Raw genomic sequence first — 13,237 nt, forward strand, 5'->3', positions numbered from 1 at the left:
CAATAATGGTATCATAGCGTCTAAGTTTGTTGGACTGTATTTTAATCACTTTTTAAATTAAAATAACTATTGTTCCCAATCTAACTAGAGATCCATACGCACCATATCTTTGTTTTGTTTTCTAATGTAAGAAAATCGACTTAAAGTAAGTTGTTTCTAAACACTACAAATAAGTCGTATATCTTGTCATATAAATATAACACAATTGCGTCATTTAAAAGAGAAGAATAAGAAGAAATACTAGTCGACCGGCGGCGTAGTATACGCCGATATTTTGCAGGGCCGGCCTTAGGCCACTGCAACCTATGCGACCGCAGTGGGCCCCGCACTTTCATAGGATTCGCTCTAATTCAAGGTGTATAAATTATTAAATTAAACCATTTTATAACTTAAAACAGATTTCCCGCGCCCTCCTGTCGATTTACTAGGAGCTCCTGGAAATCTCTCAAAATCGCAAAATATACGAAAAAGTCCTTAAAATATACGGGAATATATAAATAAAAATTGTCATTTTTGGGTGTTATTCAATATGGAAAACGCCAATCTTACGCTCGGCATTATGCATCAGCCGTTATTGTGTAATCTGGTGAAATAAGCTTCTCACGCCTCAAACTAATGAAGAATTAGGCCTACTTGAGGTTAACAATTCCCAAAGAAAGATTGAAACATTTGGTAATTCTTGCTATTGAGCGGGATCTATGTAGGAAACATAATTATTATGATATAGGCTACTGTATGACTTTGCTACACGCAAGGCTCGTAAAGTAATTCTGTACGTAGTAAAGAATGAATAAAATGCATAAATGTGCCATATTATGTATGTACTCTATATGTGCCATAGTATATATGTATTCTACACTAGGGGGACAAATAGTTAGTGAAAGATCGTGAAGAAAAAAATTTGCTAAACAAAGAGATTTGAACCATGAACTCTGAACCGGGAACATCGCCTTACTTTTAAACTGGACAGTATTCGATCTAGATCTGAGCTGAAAATTAACATTTCAGTTATATAAAACGTATAAGTTATCAGTTTCCGTAGTGTAGCGGTTATTACATCTGCCTAACACGCAGAGGGTCCTGGGTCAGTGGCGTAACTAAGGGGGGGAGGGGGGAGAATTTCAAGATCCCCCCGGACCCCCACCTGGGGGGGGGGGCCCCAAATGAGTGTCCGAAATTTATTTGTAAATACATAAATTAATGTATTTGATTGACAAATAGTGTCAACAGTTTTTTTTTCAACATTTATGGATTAAATTTACAACAAAGACTAAACCTAGATCTAGGTCTATTAGTACGTTGACTTTGTTGACATTTTAAAAATATTTTTTCCCACAGAGATTATGGTATTTTTTAGAGTTCGTTTTACATTTTAAACTTTGTTGCCATGATATACAGCGAATTCCAGGTATCTTATGTTACCTTTACTAATAATAGATTTAAATGGCGAGTATTTTATGGCTACACTAATTAACCTTGAAGCAAAATTTACAGAATCGAGTAGGCCTATAACAGATCTAAAAGTTATTCTTAATAATGCTAGAATAGTCCATTATTCGGGTTTGGCGTCTATAATTTCAGAATTAAACTTCACACTTGAGTTATTACCCCTGTTTTCATCTTTCATCAATCCAATGGATTGTTCATAGTTCTTGCGTTCATTTGCTTGTCCTATTTTCCCGCTCTAGACAAGTGAAAGTCCGCATACATCCTACATGGGCTTACATCTCACACGAAATGTATGATCTTCGTAGTTTTGAAGGGCAATGTCTCTTTATTTACTAGTAAAGTCCAAACTTTCTGGGGCGGTGAAACGACCATGGTTCATCTCGAACAAGCGAGATGAAAGCCTGGGCATTGTCTATGGTCGGAACGATGTCGCCCACACAGCAGTTCACCCCCTCTCCACGCAGCTGAGACCAAAGGAACGGAATATCCGATACAGTTTGGGATCCGTAGCGTAAAAGCGCCGCAGGCTCTGCCAGGCTGTGTACAGCAACCTGCCTAAGGGTCACCAGCTCCTGATTTTTCCTCATGGTTGTCTCCCGAAGCCTTTCCCATGTTTGGGTATAGCCGCAAGACAGCCGAGGTTTGGATTCAGAGCTTTCCTTCTCCTAGATGGGTAGCCAACCAAGGCTAACGAGTCCCTCCTGCCCGAAGCTTACTGGTTTAGGCTCCAGTTGCTCGCCTTTGCCCCTTCTCCTGTTGTTGATAGCAGTTCCGCCGGGCTCAGTATCTGAACCACACGTAAAGGCCAGGAGTTGTACTGGTTGTCAGAGGCTATTTGAGTCGCGTGCCATTGGAAGCATTTTATAGCATGGTGGGCTTAGAACCACTTCCGGCGTTAACAACCTTGCGGAGCCAAATAGAAGCATAGCGAGTGGTCCTAACACAGTTTGTCATGTTCATTACAAGATCGAAGATCCAAAATTATTCCTAGTTAATGATTTTGTTGGATCGTTTACCAGCTGACAGATCAGCCTGAAGTCCTGTTGATCTGATGTTTTTATGTCCAACACCCAATGATGGGCTAATCAACGATGTTCTGGACATCACGTTGCGGAATTCCACAAGTGGACAGACCGGTACGATTTCCCGATGATAACTTACCGTTAACACAAAACTGAGGCCAAACAGCATTGCAGTGGGCTCATAAGGAGTTTAGAGGACTATACATAATGTAAGATTAATGATCAATATTTCACATACCGAATATTTCTCTTCTGCGAATGAAATAACGATCAAGACACTGTATAGTCGTAGAAGAAAAATCATTTGATAGAATGGTGATTTTGACACTGTTAATTAACAAATCTATTACAAAGTTTTCTTCACAATTGATAAATATACATACAGTCTTTGATATAAGCTTTACCTTAACGTAAGTCTTTGATATTATTATAACATTAACATCTAATTCATTTATTTTACGCTAGCTACCTGGTAATTCTTATAAACTCATCCTCTACACTAGGCTTATCTCCCATTACCCTAGTACATGTTATGTTCTATACATTCTATGTTTTAAAAATATATATATTAATTACGACGAATTGATCAAATGATTGTTTGATACTTTGTCTGATTCATGTCATCGAACGAATGCAACAATTTGTGAACGATAGGAGGAGCAGAAGTGGTGGGAAAATCGTTTGCAAAAATGTAAAAAAAAAAATGCAAGCTACATACTGAGCTCATTAATATAAGCGTTGTACAATAATAAAACAAACTGTATCTGATAAATTATGCACATTCCGTACAGCTTTTGTTATTTCCAGTCAGGGATCTCTAATGGTTAGTGCATTGCCTATAGAGAAGGTGTGGTCTGGAGAAGGTGGGGGGGGGGGAGGAGGCACTTCATTTCTGCACATAGTTTCTCTCCCTCTCACTCTCTCTCCTCCACCCCAATCACGTAGTTCAACGACCCAGCGCCCCCTGATAAAAGCACCCTACGTAATGGTCTGCTGGGGACCTCTCTGATGCGATACAGACCTGCTTGAACGAATCATATTTTCTTGTATAATGTATAACCAACCTTTTAAGTCCACACACGGACCCACCCCCTCTTTGTTTTACAGCACCAACACACACACACACACACTACAGAATAAGTGATGGTGAAGTTTTGAGGTGGGGAGGTGACATGGAGCCTCCATAAACAAGCTCTTCAATGGTTAATCCCCTACCGAGGACTTCTCAGACTTTGAAGGCTAAGGCTCCTGACCATTCAATCGATGACCAGCGAGTCTTAGTGGATCAGAGAGTAACACAAGATACTAAGAACATGCCAGTGGCGAGCTCACTATACTCGCGTTAACGTAGTAATAGGAAAATAAATCCGGAGACATTTAAATGTGTGTGTGTTCGTACATCCGCTCACACCCACCATCTTGTACATACAAGCCTAATTAGAGCGAAAGATAAACCTTTGGAAGTCATAAACATTCAGATATAAACCCATGATTAATGAAAAATGATTAATGACAAATGATTAATGACAAATGATCAATACACTAAGATTAAGTGATGAGTGAAAAGCTAGGTATTTATTTTTTTTAAAATAAAGCGCAATGGTTTTGGTGCATTCCTTGTGGATTCCCTGCATAAGCGTAGGCCTATAGTTAACGTTGGACATCTCTAGCTCCATTCAACTTGTTTTAAACTGACGTATTTTAACTGAAGACTTTTACAGGTGCGGACGTTCAATGCAAAAAAAAAAAAAAATAATTAAAGTCTAAGCCCAAACCTCGTGCAGGAAATGTTCGAACTCTGGGTCATTGTGCCAACAGTCAGAAGCGCATTCTACACGCCAGACATCCTGGTTTGATCCACATCCATTGCTCAATGTTGAAACATTAATTCAAAGGTGTATATTATTTGAAATTTAAAAACATGTTTCATATACTCCATATTTTTAGCAGGAAATAGTTTCCGAGTTTGCTAAGTCTAGAAAGCATATGCATAGCAGTTCACATTAACATAAATCATACAATATACAAATCTCCATTCTCTGATTTGTCTTCGTCATTGCATATAATGTACATTATTATATAACATATTATAAGGTCGGAACGTGGACGCGCTAACTTGTTTTTGTCTTGAGTGTTATTGTAAGTGAAAGTAAAATCTGAATAAACCGCTTAACAAAAAAAGCAATGAGTGTACTAGACTTGAAAAAAGATTCATCAATATGAAAAGGGATTTAAAGCAATCATTTCATGCAGTAAAACAATACAAAGTGATTGCCCCTTGACTACACATGCGTTAACGTCCTGCGAGGTGAGAGGGCAAAAGGGGGGAGAGGGGTGTTTAAAACAAATAAAAGCAGGACATCGGCATTTGTAGCCACTGGCCTCCTCCCCACCCACACTCCTTATACACACCCTTCCCTATATGCGTGAGCGTCCATTCTTTTTATTTTTTTTTTATTTTGCATAGTTACTAAGATCGATAAGTCCCTTAATGCCAGGCAGAAAATAAGGTGGTGAACAAATGGTACATCTTGAAAGGGGGAGGGGGGTGTGAAACAGAAAGGGCAAGACACCCGAGCTCACTCATCCGTCCTCCATGCACGCGCATGCTCACGCGTCTTACACGCCTTACGCTGTTAATGCCGGACAGTTGTTAGATGGGGCAGTGGGACCTGAATCGATGTCAGGGCAGTGGAAGTTTGGCGTGTCTTCATGTAAACATTATATTCCCCATTATTAAGAGAGGGCAAAAATGTTCTAACGCGGTTTGTGGGTTAGGTGGTGGGGGGAGGGGGGTAGAAAAGATGAACCGGAAGGGGGGAAAAGGGGAGAAAGAGGAGTGTGTATGTTGATTTTGTAAAACTTCAGAATCCTAGGTTAAAGTGTTATAGACATCTGCGTTTTGATCTGTGGGTGAAATAACCATATGTCGGGGGGGCATATAATACTTAGTTGTGGACACATCAGTTGTAATAGAAGTCTGAACTATTTCAGGCAAAACTTATGAGAATAAAATCTTAGTACGTCTAAATAAAGACTATATTACTGAGAAGTCTGAACTATTTTAGGCAAAACTTGTGGGAATAAAATCTTAGTACCGTCTAAATAGAGACTATATTACTGAGAAGTCTGAACTATTTTAGGCAAAACTTATGAGAATAAAATCTTAGTACGTCTAAATAAAGACTATATTACTGAGAAGTTAAATAGTGATTGGCTAATTCCCGTTTGAGAATTTCTCCAGAACACTTTAGAATTCGAGAAGTTATTTTTGTCGTTGCGATAAAAAAAAAAGTTCCTATAGGCTTAGATCCCTTCAAGTTTAAGATAAAAAAAAAAGTTCCTATAGGCTTAGATCCCTTAAAGTTTAAGATAAAAAAAAAGTTCATATAGGCTTAGATCCCTTCAAGTTTAAGATAAAAAAAAAAGTTCCTATAGGCTTAGATCCCTTAAAGTTTAAGATTTAAAAAAAAGTTCCTATAGGCTTAGATCCCTTCAAGTTTAAGATTAAAAAAAAGTTCATATAGGCTTAGATCCCTTCAAGTTTAAGATTAAAAAAAAAGTTCCTATAGGCTTAGATCCCTTCAAGTTTAAGATTAAAAAAAAGTTCATATAGGCTTAGATCCCTTAAAGTTTAAGATTAAAAAAAGTTCATATAGGCTTAAATCCCTTAAAGTTTAAGATTTAAAAAAAAGTTCATATAGGCTTAGATCCCTTAAAGTTTAAGATAAAAAAAAGTTCATATAGGCTTAGATCCCTTAAAGTTTAAGATAAAAAAAAAAGTTCATATAGGCTTAGATCCCTTAAAGTTTAAGATAAAAAAAAGTTCATATAGGCTTAGATCCCTTAAAGTTTAAGATAAAAAAAATACCTAGAGACAATCAACCAAGAATAAAAACGTGGAATACAATTATATGACATAAAACGTATCTATTACGTCATTAAACTGAGTCCATTATGTAACTTCTAAGTTACTTCCAACTACTTCATAATAAAGTGGCACAGTGATCAAAATAGAAATTGATATCTAGAAATATGTGTCGAATCATTAGTTGCTAACATTGACAGTTTCCTCTTGCCATCTCATTAAAAAGAGTAGCTGGGGAGGGGGTGGATAGCCTACTGACCTGCCTGTGACCTTGGCGATATGCACTAACCTTGAAAAGACATGCATTAGCATAACAGACTCCAGCATGCGGTAAGATTAGCCCATGTTGGCCGTTGACCTTGTCTCATTCCAAAAGCCGCGCACGCAGAGATCTATAATGTGCTGGAAACCGCTTCCCAAGAGATGACCGCTGCTGTCCACTACACTTACTGACCAGTGTAACAGATGACCGCTACTGTCCACTACACTTACTGACCAGTGTAACAGAACAGGCTGTAAAAGTCGAGAAACGATAACAAGGTACCACTGCCACGACTATTGACCTACACCTTTGACTATTTGATTGTGAAAACAATGACTCGAAACAAAACTAATAGGTGTGGGTCTAGGGTTTATTTTGAATGAGTTGTCCGGTACTGGTGAGATCTAAACATTTAAACTAAGAGACAGGAGAAGATCCAGCAATGTCAAATCTGCAAACTCCATTCTGTACTTGAGAACGAACGTGTCGTCACCTTTTGAATGATGGGATAGATTAGTTTCGGAAGTCTTTTGATATTTCAACAGTTGTTTTTTTTGTTTGTTTTTTTTTTTTTAAAGTTCATCAGTTTATTCTTGCAAAGACATTCGTATACTTTGTTTATACTTTGTAGAGATGTTTCCTACTCGGTTAGTCATGACTTGTCTCGGACTCGGAGACACTCATAGAGATTTGGTAATGCAAAACGAGACATTCGTACGTTTGAAATGACTCAATGGGCACTTCCCAGACTGACACGGAAGCTATCCACTTAGAAGAATCAGCTGTAATCGTTTTTTTTTTACATAGAAATTTTTAGCGCAGTCTGCAAGTTAACTGGAAATATTGTTACTTTAAAGTAAAGTCTTGTAGTCTTGTAGTCTTGGAGTCTTGTAGTCTTGTAGTCTTGTATTGTAGTCTTGTAGTCTTGTAGTCTTGTAGTCTTGTATTGTAGTCTTGTAGTCTTGTAGTCTTGCATTACATTCAAACTTAAGTCCACAAGAAACAACATAATTTTTTTTTCGGTAACACGATCTGAAAGTAAATCCTATTGAAGATTTTTACAATAAACTAAATAATTCCCAAGACGCTCAATTCTAAATCATCTACTAAATTGTCAACTAAATCATCAAAATTGCCCACTAAATCATCAAAATTGCAAAATTGCCATCTAAATCATCAAAATTGCCAACTAAATCATCAAAATTGCCAACTAAATCATCAAAATTGCCAACTAAATCCTCAAAATTGCCAACTAAATCCTCAAAATTGCCAACGCAATCCAAGTTACACATGGAAGAGCTTAATAAGATTGATTCTGCAGTGTTAAAAAAGTTCAAACGTATCTGCATGTCACTTGATTGAAACATTTCTTCAAACACTTCCACTATTGAGTACACCGGAGGCACCAAAAAGCGTGCTGGTTTCCCGCCATGTAGGAACATCCCCAATACATTTGGGAATCACATTTACTACAACGGAATTTCCCAATCGTTTACAAATAGTTCAAAAACTCGAAATGTTCTAAGTGTTTATTGTCTTAGTGCCATAATATCAACTCATAACGTTCCATAGTTTCAAGCTTAGTTCCTTCACCCCCACCCACACAGTCCTTTTTTTTATTCCACAAACACATTATTGTTCATTTGTCGAAACATCTCCCTAGCATTTTTTTTCTTATTCTTTGTAGTACTCAAAACAAACACACACAAAAAAAAAACCGCCTTGGCAAGACCATCAGAGCTAAACTAATTGATTCTAATTCTAAATGTCAACTCATTATTGCAATGTCCTGTGGGTACTTTGGTTCCGGCCTGCCTCTTTACTAATCATCATAAGAACTATAGTTTACATTTTAGATGGTTATAACAAGTTTACATTTTAGATGGTAATATCAAGTTTAGATCTTAGAAGGTATTATCAAGTTTGGATTTTAGAAGGTATTATCAAGTTTAGATTTTAGATGATGGTATCAAGTTTAGATTTTAGAAGGTATTATCAAGTTTGGATTTTAGAAGGTATTATCAAGTTTATATTTTAGATTATATTATTAAGTTCACATTTTAGATGTCCGCACAGACCCGCGTAGAATCAAAGAAAAAAACAGAACTACCAGTCTTGCAACTGGGGGGAGGGGGGGAGATCAAAGTCGGTTCAATGCGTCCTGTTAAGCAGGTTACAGCTCATTGATTTCAGCCGACAGCAGTGGAGAAGAGAGCTGGAAGACACTCACACGGACTTACATGGTACTCATCAACCCAACCCACACATGTTAGTCCTTATTAGGTCAAAGTAGTCTGACCAGTGTCCCTCATGACATGGAAGGCTGGGAGAGATGGGAGCGCTAAGAAAGGATTCGTGTGTGTGTGTGTGTGTGCTTGTTTGTGTGTGTGTGTGAGGGAAAGAAATGGAAGAGAGAGAGGGAGAGAGAGAAAGAGAGAGGGAGAGGGAGAGAGAGAGAGAGGGAGAGAGAGAGAGAGGGAGAGATTAGGTAGTAATGATTTTTTTCTTCTTTGCGGACAATGACCCGCTTCAGGAGTCCGAGCGCTTCGACCAGTGGCTACGATGGAACTTTATCAAGTACGCGAAATGGCGTTCGTCTAAAAATAACTCTAAATTGAGAAGATTAACTGAGACAGACTCTGGTGTCACTTGAAAACGGATGAAATTTGAAAAAAGGTAAATTTCCAGGTAGTATAAACCCAGAATGATGTAATATTCCAGGTAGTATAAACCCAGAATGATGTAAATTTCCAGGTAGTATAAACCCAGAATGATGTAAATTTCCAGGTAGTATAAACCCAGAATAATGTAAATTTCCAGGTAGTATAAACCCAGAATGATGTAAATTTCCAGGTAGTATAAACCCAGAATAATGTAAATTTCCAGGTAGTATAAACCCAGAATAATGTAAATTTCCAGGTAGTATAAACCCAGAATAATGTAAATTTCCAGGTAGTATAAACCCAGAATAATGTAAATTTCCAGGTAGTATAAACCCAGAATAATATACAATAATGTTTCTGTCAACGAATCAAAACAAAGTATCATGTGTTTGTATTTAATATCCAAGATCAATCAATATATGAAAAGAAATGTCTAAATATTCCCTTCTAGAAAGAGTTTTTAGGAACTCTTGACTTGTAAATCTCTTGTTTGTTTCAATATACGTTCCCTGAGTACTCTTGTTGTCTCTTATAGTCTCTTATATGTACCATCTTGTATGTTTTAGCATGCGCTATGGTCCAAACTCTTTTATGGATATGTGGAAGGAGCAGATGGTTTTCGTGCTGGCTTTAGGCGCTCAGCAGACACATCTCAAGTCGGTTCATAACAGACATGTCTTTAGATCAGTCTTTTCCAAACTTGCTCTCTAACGGAGCACTTCGCACATTCTGAGTATTTTGCGAAACCATTTGCCTATTTGTGCAGAGATTACTTCACGTGGTGGCTTACTAGTTTAGTTCAGTTTAGTTTAGTTTAGTTTAGTTTAGTTTAGTTTAGTTTAGTTTAGTTTAGTTTAGTTTAGTTTAGTTTAGTTTAGTTCAGTTTAGTTTAGTTTAGTTCAGTTTAGTTCAGTTTAGTTTAGTTCAGTTTAGTTCAGTTTAGTTCAGTTTAGTTCAGCAGTTCGTGGAACACTCATTCAGGCCTCACGAAACACTAGGGTTCCCCTGAAAACAGTTTGGGAAACATAGCATTAGATATTTGTCTCAAGTATAGAATGAGCAATGCAAGAAATATACTTTTTAAAAAATATATATTTATAACTATGTTTTTTAAATAGGTAATCTTTTTGGAGGATTTCTTTTCTTTCTAGAATTCTAGGTACACATATATCATACATCCATAACATGTATAAAACCGAGCATTGCTTGTCAGGTCAGGGAATACTTCGGGCGTGAGATATTGATCCAGTGGGCCGATATCTCATGTGCATCTCTGTCGTTGATCTTAATGTCAGTACATTGTCCTGTCTAGGGGGAAAAACAAAACTGCCCATCTCGGCGGCGATCTTGACCAGGGAAGCGAGGGGGGTAAACTCCCTGTCTCTGCACTGATCCCTCTCGGCTGACCGTTAGTCCTAGGTGGTTTGTTTTAGCCATGCAACAACTCCGCCCCTCCCCAACATAACATTAACCTAACGTCTTTCGTCAATCCCTTATGCCTCTTGACTCGAGCCCGTTGGGGCGATTCCTTGCAGTTGACATTGGCAGCCAGGCAGTAGCCAGCGGTGATTGCTGTTTGCTAATGGCTGATTGACCAAGGGAAAGCATTCTGTTTCCCAAAGTAGATCTCTCTCACAGATAAAGTAATGAACTTAAACAGTTGAAGGTCGGGACAATAAAGACATTCGTTCTCCTCGTGTCACGTGACGTATACAGTAACCTTTATCTCTTTCAATCTTTCATTTCATTGGCTTCCGTTAATTTCAAAATGGCCGCCACATATGTATATGTTTTATTTTCTACTAATCTTTGGCTAAATCTATTTCAAAGAAAAAAAAATACATTGTTTTGCTGCTTTCATTTCTTTGAAAGCGAGATATTCCTAATTCTATTTTAATCATGTTATAACGAGGTCTCTGTTTATTGGAAGCATCACTAATGATCTGCTTGTTTCACTTAGTTCTTCTCATATTTAGAGATTTTTTAAAAAAATATGCCTTTGTAAACCACAATTTTCATGCTTATAGCTTGCTCAGTGCGCTATGGTCCAATCTCTTTTGTGGACCAGTGGAGAAGGGGGTATCTTCAGGCGCCCAACAAACACAAATTTTCTCGAGTCGGGATTGGAACTTCAGCCCCCTTGATAAGTAGCCAAGCGGTTTTTACAACTCAGCCACACATCCTCTCACTTTCTTTCACCTGTCTCCTTCTCTCTATCTGTCACTCTTTCTTTCACTGTCCTGAGAACTAGAAACTTTAGTCCTGAGAACTAGAAACTCTAGTCCTGAGAACTAGAAACTCTAGTCCTGAGAACTAGAAACTCTAGTCCTAAGAACTAGAAACTCTAGTCCTAAGAACTAGAAACTCTAGTCTTGAGAACTAGAAACTCTAGTCCTGAGAACCAGAAACTCTAGTCCTAAAAACTAGAAACTCTAGTCCTAAGAACTAGAAACTCTAGTCCTAAGAACTAGAAACTCTAGTCTTGAGAACTAGAAACTCTAGTCTTGAGAACTAGAAACTCTAGTCCTGAGAACCAGAAACTCTAGTCCTGAGAACCAGAAACTCTAGTCTTTAGAACTAGAAACTCTAGTCCTGAGAACTAGAAACTCTAGTCTTGAGAACTAGAAACTCTAGTCCTAAGAACTAGAAACTCTAGTCCTGAGAACTAGAAACTCTAGTCTTGAGAACTAGAAACTCTAGTCCTGAGAACCAGAAACTCTAGTCTTTAGAACTAGAAACTCTAGTCCTGAGAACTAGAAACTCTAGTCTTGAGAACTAGAAACTCTAGTCCTAAGAACTAGAAACTCTAGTCTTGAGAACTAGAAACTCTAGTCTTGAGAACTAGAAACTCTAGTCCTGAGAACCAGAAACTCTAGTCTTTAGAACTAGAAACTCTAGTCTTGAGAACTAGAAACTCTAGTCCTGAGAACTAGAAACTCTAGTCCTGAGAACTAGAAACTCTAGTCCTGAGAACTAGAAACTCTAGTCTTGAGAACTAGAAACTCTAGTCTTGAGAACTAGAAACTCTAGTCCTGAGAACTAGAAACTCTAGTCCTGAGAACCAGAAACTCTAGTCCTGAGAACCAGAAACTAGTCTTTAGAACTAGAAACTCTAGTCCTGTTGTCTCATTGAAACTCTGGAATCACCTTCTACTCAAACGCATTTATTTCCCTTTAACTCCCATCATTCTAATGATGTTCTGTTTATCATTAGTTGGCAGCAACAAGTCACATGACATTCCAAAGTTCTAACTGCATTTTTTTTTTCTTTTGACATTTTGGACTAAGGTCATAGCTTCAAACCGCTGTCTTGTCTTTCTCTCGTGTCTTTCTCCCCACAGTGGACTGGTAGCTTGTCCAGTGGAGACAAAAAAATGACCTTTTTTTTGTTTACTTCGGAGGGCCGGGTAAGGTAAGGCTCAATTTCAGCTTGACCTTTTCGTCCAGTAGTTACACCTTTCATTATCTGTCTGTAGTGGTATGTGTGTGTGTGTGTTGATGTGTTAGTATGTGTGTTTGTGTGTGTTGTGGAAGCGCGCTACAAAGAAAAGGTTTTGATTTGATTCTGACTTTTTTTTCCGTGTTCTCATGATTCCAAAATTCTTTGTGTTCAATGCAATGTCAAGACTAGATCTAACGGATAGACGCCTTGCAATGCTACTTCAGTGTACACTAGCTAAAAGAATCATTCAAAAGTTATTTTATTATTAGTAACATCTATAATGGATTGCCACTGCCTGCCAAGATAATACTACTTCTTCTTCTTCTTCTTGAAATTGTCAGGTAGAGTTGAGCCTTCGGCTCTTGGAACTCTAGGCCAGCAAAAGTGAACAAGAGCTCCCTCTCACCGGCCTGAATGAGAACAGTGTACACTGTTCTGTCTGACGGGTGGGTCAGACTCACGGCAAGAGGCCGCGTACACTAAGACCCCCGCCATTTTCCTTTTCTATAGCAGGCTAACTGTGCGGGACAC

This window comes from Biomphalaria glabrata, chromosome 3 (assembly GCF_947242115.1).
Source record: "Biomphalaria glabrata chromosome 3, xgBioGlab47.1, whole genome shotgun sequence".
Taxonomy (NCBI): Eukaryota; Metazoa; Mollusca; class Gastropoda; family Planorbidae; genus Biomphalaria; species Biomphalaria glabrata.